The following is a 13,176-nucleotide window of genomic DNA, read 5'->3' as shown; positions in this document are numbered from 1 at the left end:
AAAAATCCTGTTGAACAAAAATGCTTAAATACATGTAAAAAAAACTGATCGTGGTTTTAGATTTCAGTAATAAGACAAGCGTTGCAGGATGGTGTAGCATATACCAGAATTTTGTTGCAGTGTTGGACAGAAAAGAAATAGTCATGGCTAAATTTCCTTAAGCAGGAGCATGTAATAAAGAAGAAACCAGCCTATTTTATTTTTAATGTCTTGGGCTTGCTTACAACCCTTGAGGAACAAGTCAGTGCAATATGATATGAAAAACAGAAGGGTAACCCAGTCTTTGCATTTGTTTCTTGATAGAACGAAAGATTATCTTTCCAGTTCACTCTGAGCTATTGCCATGATTTTTAATGAAATGACAACAGGCATGAAAACTATCTCCAACATATTTGCAACCTTTGGAAGCAAGGAGATTTCCCCCCCCAGTTGTAGTCAAAACCCAAGATTTTTAGCTAACTATTCTGCCTTCAAATAAATGATCATGGCTCTTTCTGCCTTAAGGCACAGAGTTACAGAGGTTCTAGCACTGGTTATTCTGACTATGCAAAACATCATTATCTAGGAGTGCAGCTAAGAACAGAAATGTAGACTGTGGTAGGGGAACTAACTTCAGAGTTTCAGTTTGTAACATGCATTTATTGGATCTGAAAAGGAAATATGACTTCCCAAAGTAAACGGTAAAAGAATGATTAATTTACATAAATGTTGCTGAAGCTGAGCTGGTGGTTGATTTGCCTTGCCTTTCTGATTGCTACAGTGGGAAGCTAAATATTAGTATTCCTTGAATTCCAGAAAACTGGTCCTTAGCTCACCCAGGCAATCCATAGCCTGCACTCAGCAGGAGGCAGGTGGTGCAGCTACCCTGTGTTAGAGATGACCGTAAAAAAAAAGAGTTTATTACTATTGATAACATGCTAAAAGGAGGAGGTTTTCTTAAGCAGAAACACCAGCAAGGTAGTACGTTTCTTATTTTAAGTTTACAGACCTACCTAGTTTTCTTTTTCCTTCCTAATGCTCTAAAACTTCCTAAACTTAGAACACCCACTGCCATTACTCCTTTCCCCTGAAGATATTAATATAGTTTCAAGTGGACTAACAATATAGAGGTATTTTTAAATTCTATTAGCAAGTTAAGGTTCAGTTTCACTTATAGCCTATAAAGTGACTTATTTTAAAACAGATTTATGGCAGTTATGACTCTGGCATAAAACTCCATCTCAGAAAAAATTTGGTGAAAAGAAACTATGTAGTCAGGTTAGCAGGAAGAGTAAGTCATAACTTCTAGAAGACAAGAAAAGTGGTAATTGAAAACTCAAAATTGGCTTTTTAAAAGCATTTGCAATGGACAAAAACATAAAACACCGTAAAAAAATATGAAAGCCTTCAAGGGACTGACTTCAAATCACCACTGACATCTATAGAGCATTGGCAAACCAAGTTGCACGAAGAACAGCTGTATGTCCTAGCCTCCAAAACAAAAGTATTTTGATGATGGCTCAAAGATCTTCAATAAAATTAACATCAAAAACACACTAATGATATAAATTTATACCTATAGTTATGTCTTACTTGCTTAACTTTACTGTGCAGTAAAATGTTTATGAGAATTGCTGACAAAATAAGGTGAGCTCCAGCTCTACAAAATGCCTATGAACTTTTCTGAATATATCATCAGTAAACCTATCCATAGGCTTCCTTGGATATCTTTTATGTTTCTGCTTCCAAACATGCTTAGATGTCTTTGTGAATCTGACTGTCTTTTCCAGCACCTTGCAAAGGGGTCTGTGGATTCAGTCATTCTTCCACACTGCATTTATGCCTTCACAACAAAACAAGGACATTCTTTTTTTCCTCTCAGATTTTTAGAGCAAGACAAGGCAGAGCGAGTTTAGGAAACCTTATTGCTGTCTCGATATAGGCCAAAATATTGAATTTTTCCCTTTAATATATTCCTAATTATTTGACAACAGGTCCCTGCCCATACTTATTCTTTAGCTTTTACTTTTTCTTCCGTGCTTCTCTTACGTGCCTCGAGCACTCTTGCTTGCCTCATCAGACAGGTCACTGCACGTGAACCACCACTTGAGAGAAACACTTTCCTCTTTCAACACTGACCGGAGTTTTGCCCTTGCTATTTTAATCACATCTAGCTACTAAGCAAAGAACCAGAATCCAGTATTTTCTGGCTGCTGCTGTTGTGTTGCTATTTCCCTTAGGAAAATGAGTTGTGGGAAAACATGAGCAGCAAACGCAAGATACCCTGTTATCATTAGCCAAAACTCACAGTATTGCATTTGTGAACCATAGTGCCTCTGCATCCCATTTTCGTGACTAGGTATGCAGGACTGATGGGAAATGGCCCACTTTTAACTCACCTCACTCTGAAGCTGACACTGTAATGCCACAGCCATTCCTCACCCACAGTTCACAGCCAGTATCAGAGCAGACATCCTGACCGTTTCACTGAAGTGAAAAATCTATGATGATGCCTTCAAGGCACATTTAACTGAAAGAGCCAACACACTGTGCTTCAGGAGAGGAAAGGCTATCTAGGCAGAATGAATAAGCACTGAAGACAAAAATTGCATTCATATCTAGTCCTACCTATTTGATGGGGTTTTTTAAACAATAACCTCACAGAAGCAGAAAAGCTCTGATTATGTATGAGCATCTGCACGTACACATCTAAAACATTTGCCAGCAAAAGTGCATTTCTCTCAATCCTGAAGCTTAAAAGTGGATTTGACCATCACAATGAAAGGGTGATAACACTGTCTGACCTCTGCCTGACTTGCTGCCCACCTCCTGGATGCTGACTGGCACTGACTGTTGAGAATAACTAAAAATAACCAGCTTGTCTCACACATTGTAATAAGGGCAAAGGGAGAAAAAGAGGTGGCATATTTGCTGTTCACCCTTCTGTCACCTTCCTCTTATATTTTTCCCCTTGAGAACAGAGTTTGTTGCAGAAAGCACAATTAGCACAGACGATTGAAGCCAAGAACTTATTAATGATTGTGTACCAATGACAAACTGGTAATGAGTTTGAGGCTTAGAGGCAGAAGGAGGGAACTGGAGAACCTACTCTACAGAGGACCATCTTTAAGGAGAGCATCACATTGACACACAGAACAGGTTTCATTTTTGTAAGATGTAGGCTGAATGAATCCAAATCAGAAAATGCCAACATATAATAGAGGACAAAAAAATAAACCCCAAAGATGCTAACTTTTCTCATATTTTGGGGGGTTTCATAGGCTTTTGTTTCTTTTTTATTTTTTGTAGAGTGAGGGTTTTTGCCAAAAATATCTTTAGGAGCTGCTAACTATCCAAAGGCATGTATTAGATGTGTTATGCTCCATCTCACTGTGATTGCACCTTGCAAATCATCTGCTTCTGCAGTGAGGTCACAGGCAATACTCCGTGTCCTGGTATGAAAGACATATCCCTAGGAAAAAGTAAGTCCCATTTCCCTAGATCACCTAGTATATCCCAGGAGAAACCCTTACAAATAAATCAGTATTGATTAAAAGAGGAAAAAAAATACCCTGCAAATAAATGTAGTTTTTGAACAAACAAGAGCAGATGTGGAAGGTCAAGTACCATGGCTGGTAATTATTGTGCACGTGTGATTAGCATGCATGAGTTTCTCTCGAGGTCCAAGTACTAATCACAGCTCCAGAAGAGATTATTAGATTTTTCAGTTTAGTTTGGTGGCTCTCATTTCTGAATCCATGACTAGTCAGTGCCATCAGTTCTGCACTGCTTCATAGAATCATAGAATAGATTGGGTTGGAAAAGACCTCCAAGATCATCAAGTTCAACCCCTGATCCAACTCCAATTACTGTATCATGGCACTAAGGGCCACATCCAATCTCTGCTTAAAAACCTCCAGGGATGGTGAATCCACCACCTCTCTGGGTAGGCTGTTCCAATGCCTGATCACCCTCTCCATAAAGAATTTCTTCCTAACATCTCACCTAAACCTCCCCTGGCAGAGCTTGAGCCCATGTCCTCTTGTCCTATTGTTGGTTGCCTGGGAGAAGAGACCAATCCCCAAACCTCATCATGAGCAAAGGTTTAGGAGCAAGCAGGTACAGAAAACAGACAGTGATGCATCCCTGTGCAGAGAAGAGGAGAAAAATCAACAATAGAAGGTAAAGTCAGGCAGAGACACAATGTATATGGGGACATCCAGGAGAAGAGAAATGCAACCGCACCGCTTGTATACTGATGACTGGGAATACATCAAGTATAATGTTCTGTAATCCCAGTGAGTACTGAAGGTATAAAACATTCAACAATTGTCAGGTACATTCTAATACTGAATGACTGGAGGAACAACATCAGTCTCTCAGACAAGCTTTGATTACTTTTTTTTAATTGGAAGTTGCTCAAGATATTTTTAAAAAAACAAAATCAAAGGAAATTAATTGGAACAGGGACAACAAACTTATCTTCATTCTTTATTTAATATTCTTTATCAGTGACACATGTCACTGATATGCTCTAATTGCTTATGCACTCAAGTGGAGAGGACTTTCAGCAAAAATTTCTCCTTCTCCTTATGCCTTTACTTTATCTGCAAGAATGCTTAAGGTTTTGGACTCAAGCTTCAGAAAGTCTGCCACTTAATCCCAGGCAAAGGAATGAAGTCACAAGGCACAAGTCAACACAGCTCCTAGGCTCTTGCTCCTGAGAGTCCAGATCACATTGCAAGGATTCTGTAAAAATTGGCAGTGCAGCTAATCACAGCAATGCCAAAAACCATCTTACTCCACACCACTTGAATAGACAAAAGCCCAAGTTATTTTTAACCAGCAAATTAATACTGAAAAGAATGAGTCAGCACAAGCAGTTCTTAAGAGGGCTTCCTCATCTAGAAAAAAAGCAAGGCAGCACATTTTTAAAAAGTAAAGGCCACAAAGACAAAAAAATAATATTTTGACAAGTTCAGAGAGCTGCTAGCCCAACATCCAAGGGGCTATGCATCACTGCCTGATGCAAGATAGCTGAGAAACAGGGATGTCATATGATGATACTTTTCCTGGTATCCCCTACCAGCCGTGGATGTTGGGACCAGATCTTCAGGGATAAGCAGCACTGATGGCACCATTCTCCAGGAAATTTGCCTCATTCTTCTTTAAACCCAGGTAATACCTCCAGCTTCCTCATCACGTGCTCACTCAATACCTTCCACAAAGGGGTACATAAGGGGCTTTGAAACTACCTCAGCACAAATAAGGGGTCATTATTTCAAGGAACTTATGTAAGAACAAGCACTGCCAGATCTCGATTTGATTAATTACTGCCCAGAGATTACCAAGTGCAGCTGAAAGTGCACCCTCTTTGCTTTTCTATTTGAGGCCCTGCAAAGGACCCTTTCTGAACGAAGGAGCTGAGAATTTGAGCGTTTATAATAAGGCACTCTGTTATTTATGCAACAGTCCCTCGGTTATGCTCCATTATCCCACTTGGCCTTTTTTTGACCTCCCTACTGTCCATTGTTTGACTTTATTCACAGCAGAGCTAAATGCCCGAACCTTGCCAAAGAAAACAGTGTTATGAATGTGTCAGATAACAAGTTTGCATCCGAAATCATTGTTTTGGGCTCATTAACAAGAAACATAACCACTCAAAGAAGTGGCTTGCAGGTATATTTCAGAGTGAGAACCAAAGAACAAGCAGCTGAAGATTACCCTGAGAAAACAGTACCACAACAAAATGTTTAACAAATTTAAACAAAATTTATCCTGCACTGTTGACCTTCCCATTCTATTACAGTTGGTGCTTATAAGGAGTATGAACTTGGAAACGCAAACATTTTATGAGTGATTATAGCAATTTAGGATTATAAACCACATTTCAGGAAATAAAAGGATGAGTCTTCACCACGGCCACCTTTGGTTTCACCTGAGTAGATTGTTGGCCAACTGAGAAGCAAGAACCAGAAAAAAAGTATTTGGCAGTAACTAAGGAGAAGTTGGAGTTGAATGGCAGATTTGTGATTAAACCTCTTATTAAAAATTAAGGTCACTCAGAAGCATTTGATGCTGGACAAGTATTGCTGCCTATACTCAAAACACTTTCTTTGACAGATAGAATCAGTCTATTAGCATACCTATGAATTTCATAATATGAGAAGAGATTTGGTAGAATTACAAGTTACAGCCCGCTTTACTTTTCTGTCCCCAAGACAAAGTAATTTTGATTCTTGTCAGAAGTTCTGTGAACAGGGAAAGTAAACACACAGGGCAGAGGAAACCATTAAAAAGCACCAGCATCTAACTCTACAAAACAACATCCTCACTGTAAAAAAAACAGTGTAAAAACTACGTGAAAATGAGTAAAAAGGTTTTGTCAGCAAACACTCCTCAATGACAAGCTCCACAGTTTTGCACCTTCCAGGTTGCCCTGTGCTGCAAAACAGAAACCTTTGTACTTCAGTCTGCTGCTATTTTTGACTCATCACAGCCCATGGTGACACTGGTCACCAAACCCATCTGCATACTACCTTCGTGGCCTGTTGGGAGAAACTCTGCAGTGGCTCTCTTTCACAGGGATCATATCTTAGCCCACATTACTCTGAAAAGAGCAGAGGTAGGCGCTGTGTAGAAATAGCAATACTGATATTAGCACAGTGTGGAGGGAAATACACATGTAAGCATCAGAAAGACAAAGCAGAACAAGGGTTAAAGGAACTGCCTGCAGTGATAGTGAAGAAGGAGCACAAATAAGTGCCTTCACAGGGAAAGTGTCAACACTTGAACTGTTAACAGGTGTGTTGAGAGGTCCAGGTAAAACACAAGCGTATACTGGACTTTGATTTGAAGCATGTCAGCAACAACTAATGAAATTTCCCATGTTATATAGCATTATGTTATGATATGACACTTCGGATTAAGCTCAATCTGAAAACTGAAAGCAGAAGAAAGCCATACATTTTTAGCACACTTTGCAGCCTCTTAAGGAAAAAACACCACCCGTTCACACCGCCAGCAAAGGAGGGAGAAAAATTTGTGAGGCTGGCTGGCATCAGCAGGCTGGAGAATCTCCCTTCAGCAGGCTTTTCTAAAAACAGGAGGGAGAACATAAAAAACACCTCTTACTGGGCAAAGTAACAAATTGATTCATAAGCCTAATTTAGTGCTGGTTCTAACCAGCTGACAGTAACTTCCAAAACAAAGGAATGTAAATATTGTCATTTATACTGTGATAATAATGCCCCAAATTGTGATGAGAGCACTCCCTTGACAGGAGGAACAGTTCTGCCGTCTCTCTATCACACTCAGCTTCACTTTGTTTCTCAGACAGCTCTGACCCCTACAGTTATCTCCATGGGCTGCTCTAGCATCTCATTCCTACGGCTTCTTTTCAAAAAGCAGTGCTTGCATGAAAATACATTAAGATGCAAACAACATTAATGAAAATGCCATTGAATATTTCACTGTATTTTCTTAATCGTTCTCCTTCTAAAAATCAGAGAATTATTTAGGTAAGAAAATACCTCTAAGATCATTGAGTCCAACCATTAACCCAGCACTGGCCAACCCACCATTAAACTGTGTCCCCAAATTACACATCTGCAGGTCTTTGAAATACCACCAGGGTTGGTGACTCCACCACCTCCATGGGCGGCCTGTTCTAGTAATTGACCACTCTTTTAGTGAAGAAATCTTTTCTTAATATTCAATGTAAACTCCCCTGGTAACAACAGGAGACCATTTCCTCTTGTCCTACCACTTATTACTTGGGAGATCAACCCCCTTTAAGGAAGCTGTAAGGGCCCCTCTGAGCCTCCTTTTCTCCTAGTTAAACAAACCCCATTCCCTCAACCACTCCTCATCAGTCTTGTGCTCCAGACCCTTCACCAGCTCCGTTGCCCTTCTCTGTTCATGCTCCAGCACCTCAACGTCTTTTTTGTCATGAGGGGCCCCAAACCTGACACAGGATTCGAGGTGCAACCTCACCAGTGCCAAGCACAGGGGGCAGTCAGTATCTTTAGCCTGCTGGCCTCACTATTTCTGATACAGGCCAGGATGCCATTGGTCTTAGCCACCTGGGCACACTGCTGGTTCATGTTCAGCTGGCTGTCAACCAGCACCCCCAGGTCTTTTGCCACCAAGCAGCTTTCCAGCTACTGTCTCCCAAGCCTGTAGTGCCACAGGAAGTTGTAGTGACCCAAATGCAGGACCCAGCACTTCACCTTTTTGAACCCCAATACCCTTGTCCTCAGCCCACTGATCCAGCCTGTCCAGATCCCTCTGTAGAGCCTTCCTACACTCCAGCAGAGCAACACTTGTGCCCAGCTTGATGTCACCTGCAAACCCATTGAGGGTGCACTGGAGCCCTTGGTCAAAAGGCCACTGCTGCAAGCGCCAGCACAGTATTAGCAAGAAGATAAATATTTATAACGCAAGCTTTATATAATTGGTGTAGATGTCAAAGTAGAATTCCATTCTTCAGTTGATTGAGTGGGATAAAGCCACTGATGCAGACACTGGGAAGCACAGGACACCGCCACAAGGGAGCAGAGATCATGTAAAGATGCAGCATGCATTGTCAGAGTCAACACTGTACTCACTTAAATCACTTCACTGTCTAGGATAATCATTATAGCATAATCACAGGTTCCATATTCAGTGCATGAAGAAAATTAGACAACTACAAGGAAAAGCAAGTTAATAACATCAAAAAGAGTTCACTAACTTTGTCACTACAGTCAGGAAGCTAAAAGGTGCTTCCTGCAATACCTGGTTAGTAGCAGTGATTCCTCTTCCAAACTTAGCTTTTCAGTCTTTTTTTCAACACAGAGTTGGTAAAAGCTGCCTCACTTGTTAACCTGGGGCTACATCCCCTCCAAGAGCTCATCAGTCAAACCAGTAGCCATGGGAGATCCAGGCTGAAGATCACGCTCTCTCTGGAGGATGGAAACAGCTTTGCTGAGGGCTGCCACCTCACAGAGGGGAGACTGGGGTTCTGGTCTCTGCCCCAATTAATATTTAAGTATTTCTTACCAAACACTAATTGAAATAGGGACTAGAACTAGTTCCCTATTCCCAGCTGAGTGGCCTAGCCTTTAGGCTACAGTCATTCTTATCAGCTTGTTCCCTCCCACACTCCATGACCCACAAAATACTAACTCTCCCCCAACAACATAAAACAGCTTCACCTGAAGGAATGAAGAGCCTGCCAACTGACTGCTCCGGCACTTTCTTCAGAGGAAGAAGTGGATTCATATATCCTAGGCTGGAAAAGAAACTGAAGCCCCAAACCTTGCCACAATCACAGACCCAGAGCAAATTACAGAACCAGAGGGAATCACAAAACTAGATGATGAGGTCAGCTGGGAAACATCTCCTTGGAAGATTCCAGTAGCACCTATAGAGGTGCTCAGTATTGAGCAACAGACCTCAGTCCAAGGCAGAGGTGTTCCTGAATGCATGTGGAAACAGAGAATTCTACAGGTGGAAATGTAGGCACATAATGACTGCAGAAGCTTCCAATAATAGATGACAATTAAACATATAAAAGATCCCAGTTTTGGACTTAACTACATCCTACATTATACAGGAAGCACTATGTAACCAGGCCTTTTATAGTCTAAAACCAGACCAGCAAAACCAGAACCTGAAACTGGTGTGTTTGTCCTGCTTAAACCATGACAGGTTATTGACTGCATCTGTGTTCACATTTAAAAGTCTTAGGCTTTACTTAAAATTGTAAAAAATGAGAAAAAATCTTAAATCTTCAGATTGAAAAACTATAATTTCTAAATAGGAAATAGCCAATTAGAATTTAAGCTATATTTAATATAGAAATATTTAATTTTTTAGATTAAGGTCAACTTGAAGATGATGACCATAAATTTTTTCCCCTTCTCAAACATATGTTCCCCTCAAAAAAAGTCCAGGCTATCACACCCATACATTTCCTGATTAGCACAGAGTACAAGATTTTTGTGCTGCTGTAGTGAATAAATGTTTAGCCATTGATTTCAAGGGCAGCAGGGCTGCACAACTTCGTCTGAGATGTTTTTTTTCACCTGGTTTCAGCACATAATATATCATAAATTTGTATTTTTCTTCTTCTCACCCACTTGTCCACTGCTCTTATTCCTGTTTTTGCCCTCCAGAAGCCCAGGTGTGCTGTTTCCATGGCCCATTAACACTGTCACCACATAAGCTGCCCTGCTCATCTGTTATCTCACAGACTGCAGGTACCCAGGTGTCAATTTCTTTCTGCAATCCCTGCAATTCCTATCCTTGTGGGTCCCTTTCAACTCGGCATATTTTGTGATCCTGTGATTTTTATTACATCAAAAATAATGCTGCTGGTGTTTTACTCTTTTAATAATTTTAACATGAAGCTAGAAAATTATCTTGTATGCAGACTATCGGTTCATTATTCACCATTAGGGTGAAACAAATACTCAGGATCTCAAGGAAAATATGTCTTTTTCTAGATATGAGTATTGAAATCAGTTTGATTTCCCAGACTGAGATGCACAATCTCCTGAGGCCTGAGCCTGATACATTCCCTTTTATAGCAAGAGAGATCCAGGTCAAGCTGCCCTGCAGACATCAGCTGTGACTGTATGGCAGATACTTGCTAAAATGCATGAATTTTTAAACTCTGGGGCTATGGAATTCCCAGGATTCCTAAAAGCCATCAGTATTCATACGAGTGTATTCTGACGGTTCACAAAATGCTCATACACATTCACATGACTGTGGACTTCTGTGCAAATTCAGAGAGCAGCACATATTCATAAGATAACTCCCATGTCGGCTAAAGAATAGAGAAGCACCAAGTGTATTATTTAGGGACATGATACAATAACAGGGGTAATTTTTTTGAAACCTAGCTATCAGTCTACAGTATCCTAAGTGGTCGAGTGCATGGATAAACTATCATAAATTTCTGTCGTCCCTGCAAAAACACTATTCCCAGAACAACACAGCAGTTATTCAAAGCTTTTATATTAAGACTGAAGGTGAAAAGGAATGACTTTTGTGTTGTTGTTTAGTTTATAAGGTGTCTTAGTAAGGTTTAAAAGACAACTATAAAGCATATTCTCTTGAGGGGGGTGGGCAGGGAGAGGAAAAGACAGGATACAACCAGGTAACTTGAGTCCAGAATTTATCTTTACATCACTCAGTACAGTTGCTCACGTGAAGATCATCCTGTTTTCCTTCATTCTTCTCTCTAATTAAATTTTCAAATATAAAGGCTAAAGAGACAAATTGCTTCCTCACTGTAGCAATCCACTCATGGCAGCATGTAATTCCGACTTTATCCAAAAATTTACCAGAAACTTCATAATTTGTTTCCCCACATTTGTGGTCGTCAAGGTTTGGAGCAAGTTAAGTCTGCTCTTTCCTAGTTGCAGTACCCAAAATTAAGCAGACTAAGTTCATAAACACTTACAGAAAAAGGACATCTTGTTTCTGCAGGCACTTGGATGTCACAGTTATAGGGTTTACATGGTTGGACCAAGGTATACCAGGCTGGGTACAAGGGTGAGACTCTTTTGAGCACAAAGTGAAATGCCAGTGTAATTCAGTGTGACAAGATCCCAAAGAGCCCAAAGTAGATGTCAATCACCCTCCATCTGTTATTATTATTCAAGTAATTAATCATAATTGTGTGTGGTGTAATCTGGATAATGAACTGACTGCACTAATCCTATTTATGTTTAGATACATTGGTTATACATTACATTACATAGTAATACAAAATAAAAGCTCAACATAGTCAACGACTTTATATTCAGGATACATCATCATCCTAATGATAACAGTTTATCAGACTTATTTTTATTCAAGTAAATTCTTTTATTGCACTTTAATTAGCTACTATGGCTTGTTTCTATTTAGCATTAGAGCAGGAAAAAATTGCAGCTGGCTTCACACTAGGGTTTACTATTACCTCCAAGGAAATGAGGACAATCAATATTCTAGGGAGGACAGGTACTGAAACTGCCTCCTGAACAACCTACAGATCGATAACCAGGATAGCAAACAGAAGGGATATTTGCATTTGAAGGAATCCCAAGGAGATCCCAGAGGAAGGAATTGAGTATAAAGATAAATGGGTAGTTTCTCTAACTGTTCATTTGCAACTGAACCCCATGTCATGAGGGCCTGTGAACTCTACCAAGTGATTAGTTAGGCGTGTCAGCAGCTAGTTGTCTGCCACCAAGAAGATTTGAGGATAAGTAGATATAAATTTGATTTTTTTTTGTTAACCACTGGAACTGCAATTACAATCACATATTTTAATTGTAACTTGTGAATAAATGGGTAAGTCCAATACAACCATTAAAGAAGAATATTCAGTGGGAGTAAAGGACTCTGTTCCAGGGATACCCTGTTTCAGGGGTTTCTGTAGTTTAAAAGGATGTTATTCCACTCAGCTACGAAAAACATAGTAAACTTTATTATTAACAAAGTAACATATTAAACACTTTCCAGAATCACGCAGGAGAGATCTCTTCTAGCAGCTGCACAGTGGGGAGAGTCCCCATGTTCAAGCATTCCTGGGGAATGCAGGAAAGATGTGGAATCACTTCCATGTGCATATTCTCAGACACACAAATTGGAAAAACAGCCTATACACTGAGGACTTGGTGGTCCTTATCCTCCATTTCACCTTAACTAACTGGCCAAAGTGGAACACAGACATCTTAGTGAGTCTAAGATGATTGTGTCTAAGAGTCTAAGAAAGGGAGCAAGAGCCAAGTTGTTAGCAAAGCCAAAGGAAATAGTCACCTTCTTCTTGTGTAGGGCTTGTGTTGAGCTTTATTTGGCATAATTCATATAGCAATCATCAAGAGAAAAAGCATAGACTCATAAAATTAGATCTGACCTCCACTACCTGGGATATAGAAACAATAGTAAGCAAACTAACTTGCTATACCTTCCAGATTTCAAGGTGGAAAAAAAGCAAGTTATTAAATATTACTAAATTCTCCATTGAAATTATTCAGTGTCTCATATGGTCACTAACTACATTTTACTTTTTTACTGTTACCATTTTCTATACATGAGCATGTATTCCAACTTTGCTTTGCAGTAGAAGAAGAATGGTGAAAGCTTTATCCAATTCTAGCCAATCCAGAATACCTGAGAAATTATATAAATTCTGAGAAAGAGAGGAGTTGCATGAAT

General features: G+C 39.9%; 1 protein-coding gene across 5 annotated transcripts in view; it reads right to left on the bottom strand.

Annotated features, from left to right (window-relative positions):
• Positions 1–13,176, bottom strand: part of BICD1 (BICD cargo adaptor 1) — a 177,031-nt gene that overhangs the window by 71,992 nt on the left and 91,863 nt on the right. The window lies entirely within an intron of this gene.

The sequence above is a fragment of the Empidonax traillii genome, unplaced genomic scaffold (assembly GCF_003031625.1).
Source record: "Empidonax traillii isolate 1590-97213 ecotype Southwest subspecies unplaced genomic scaffold, ASM303162v1 scaffold421:size509273, whole genome shotgun sequence".
Taxonomy (NCBI): domain Eukaryota; kingdom Metazoa; phylum Chordata; class Aves; order Passeriformes; family Tyrannidae; genus Empidonax; species Empidonax traillii.
This window is presented reverse-complemented; position numbering and strand designations above follow the sequence as displayed.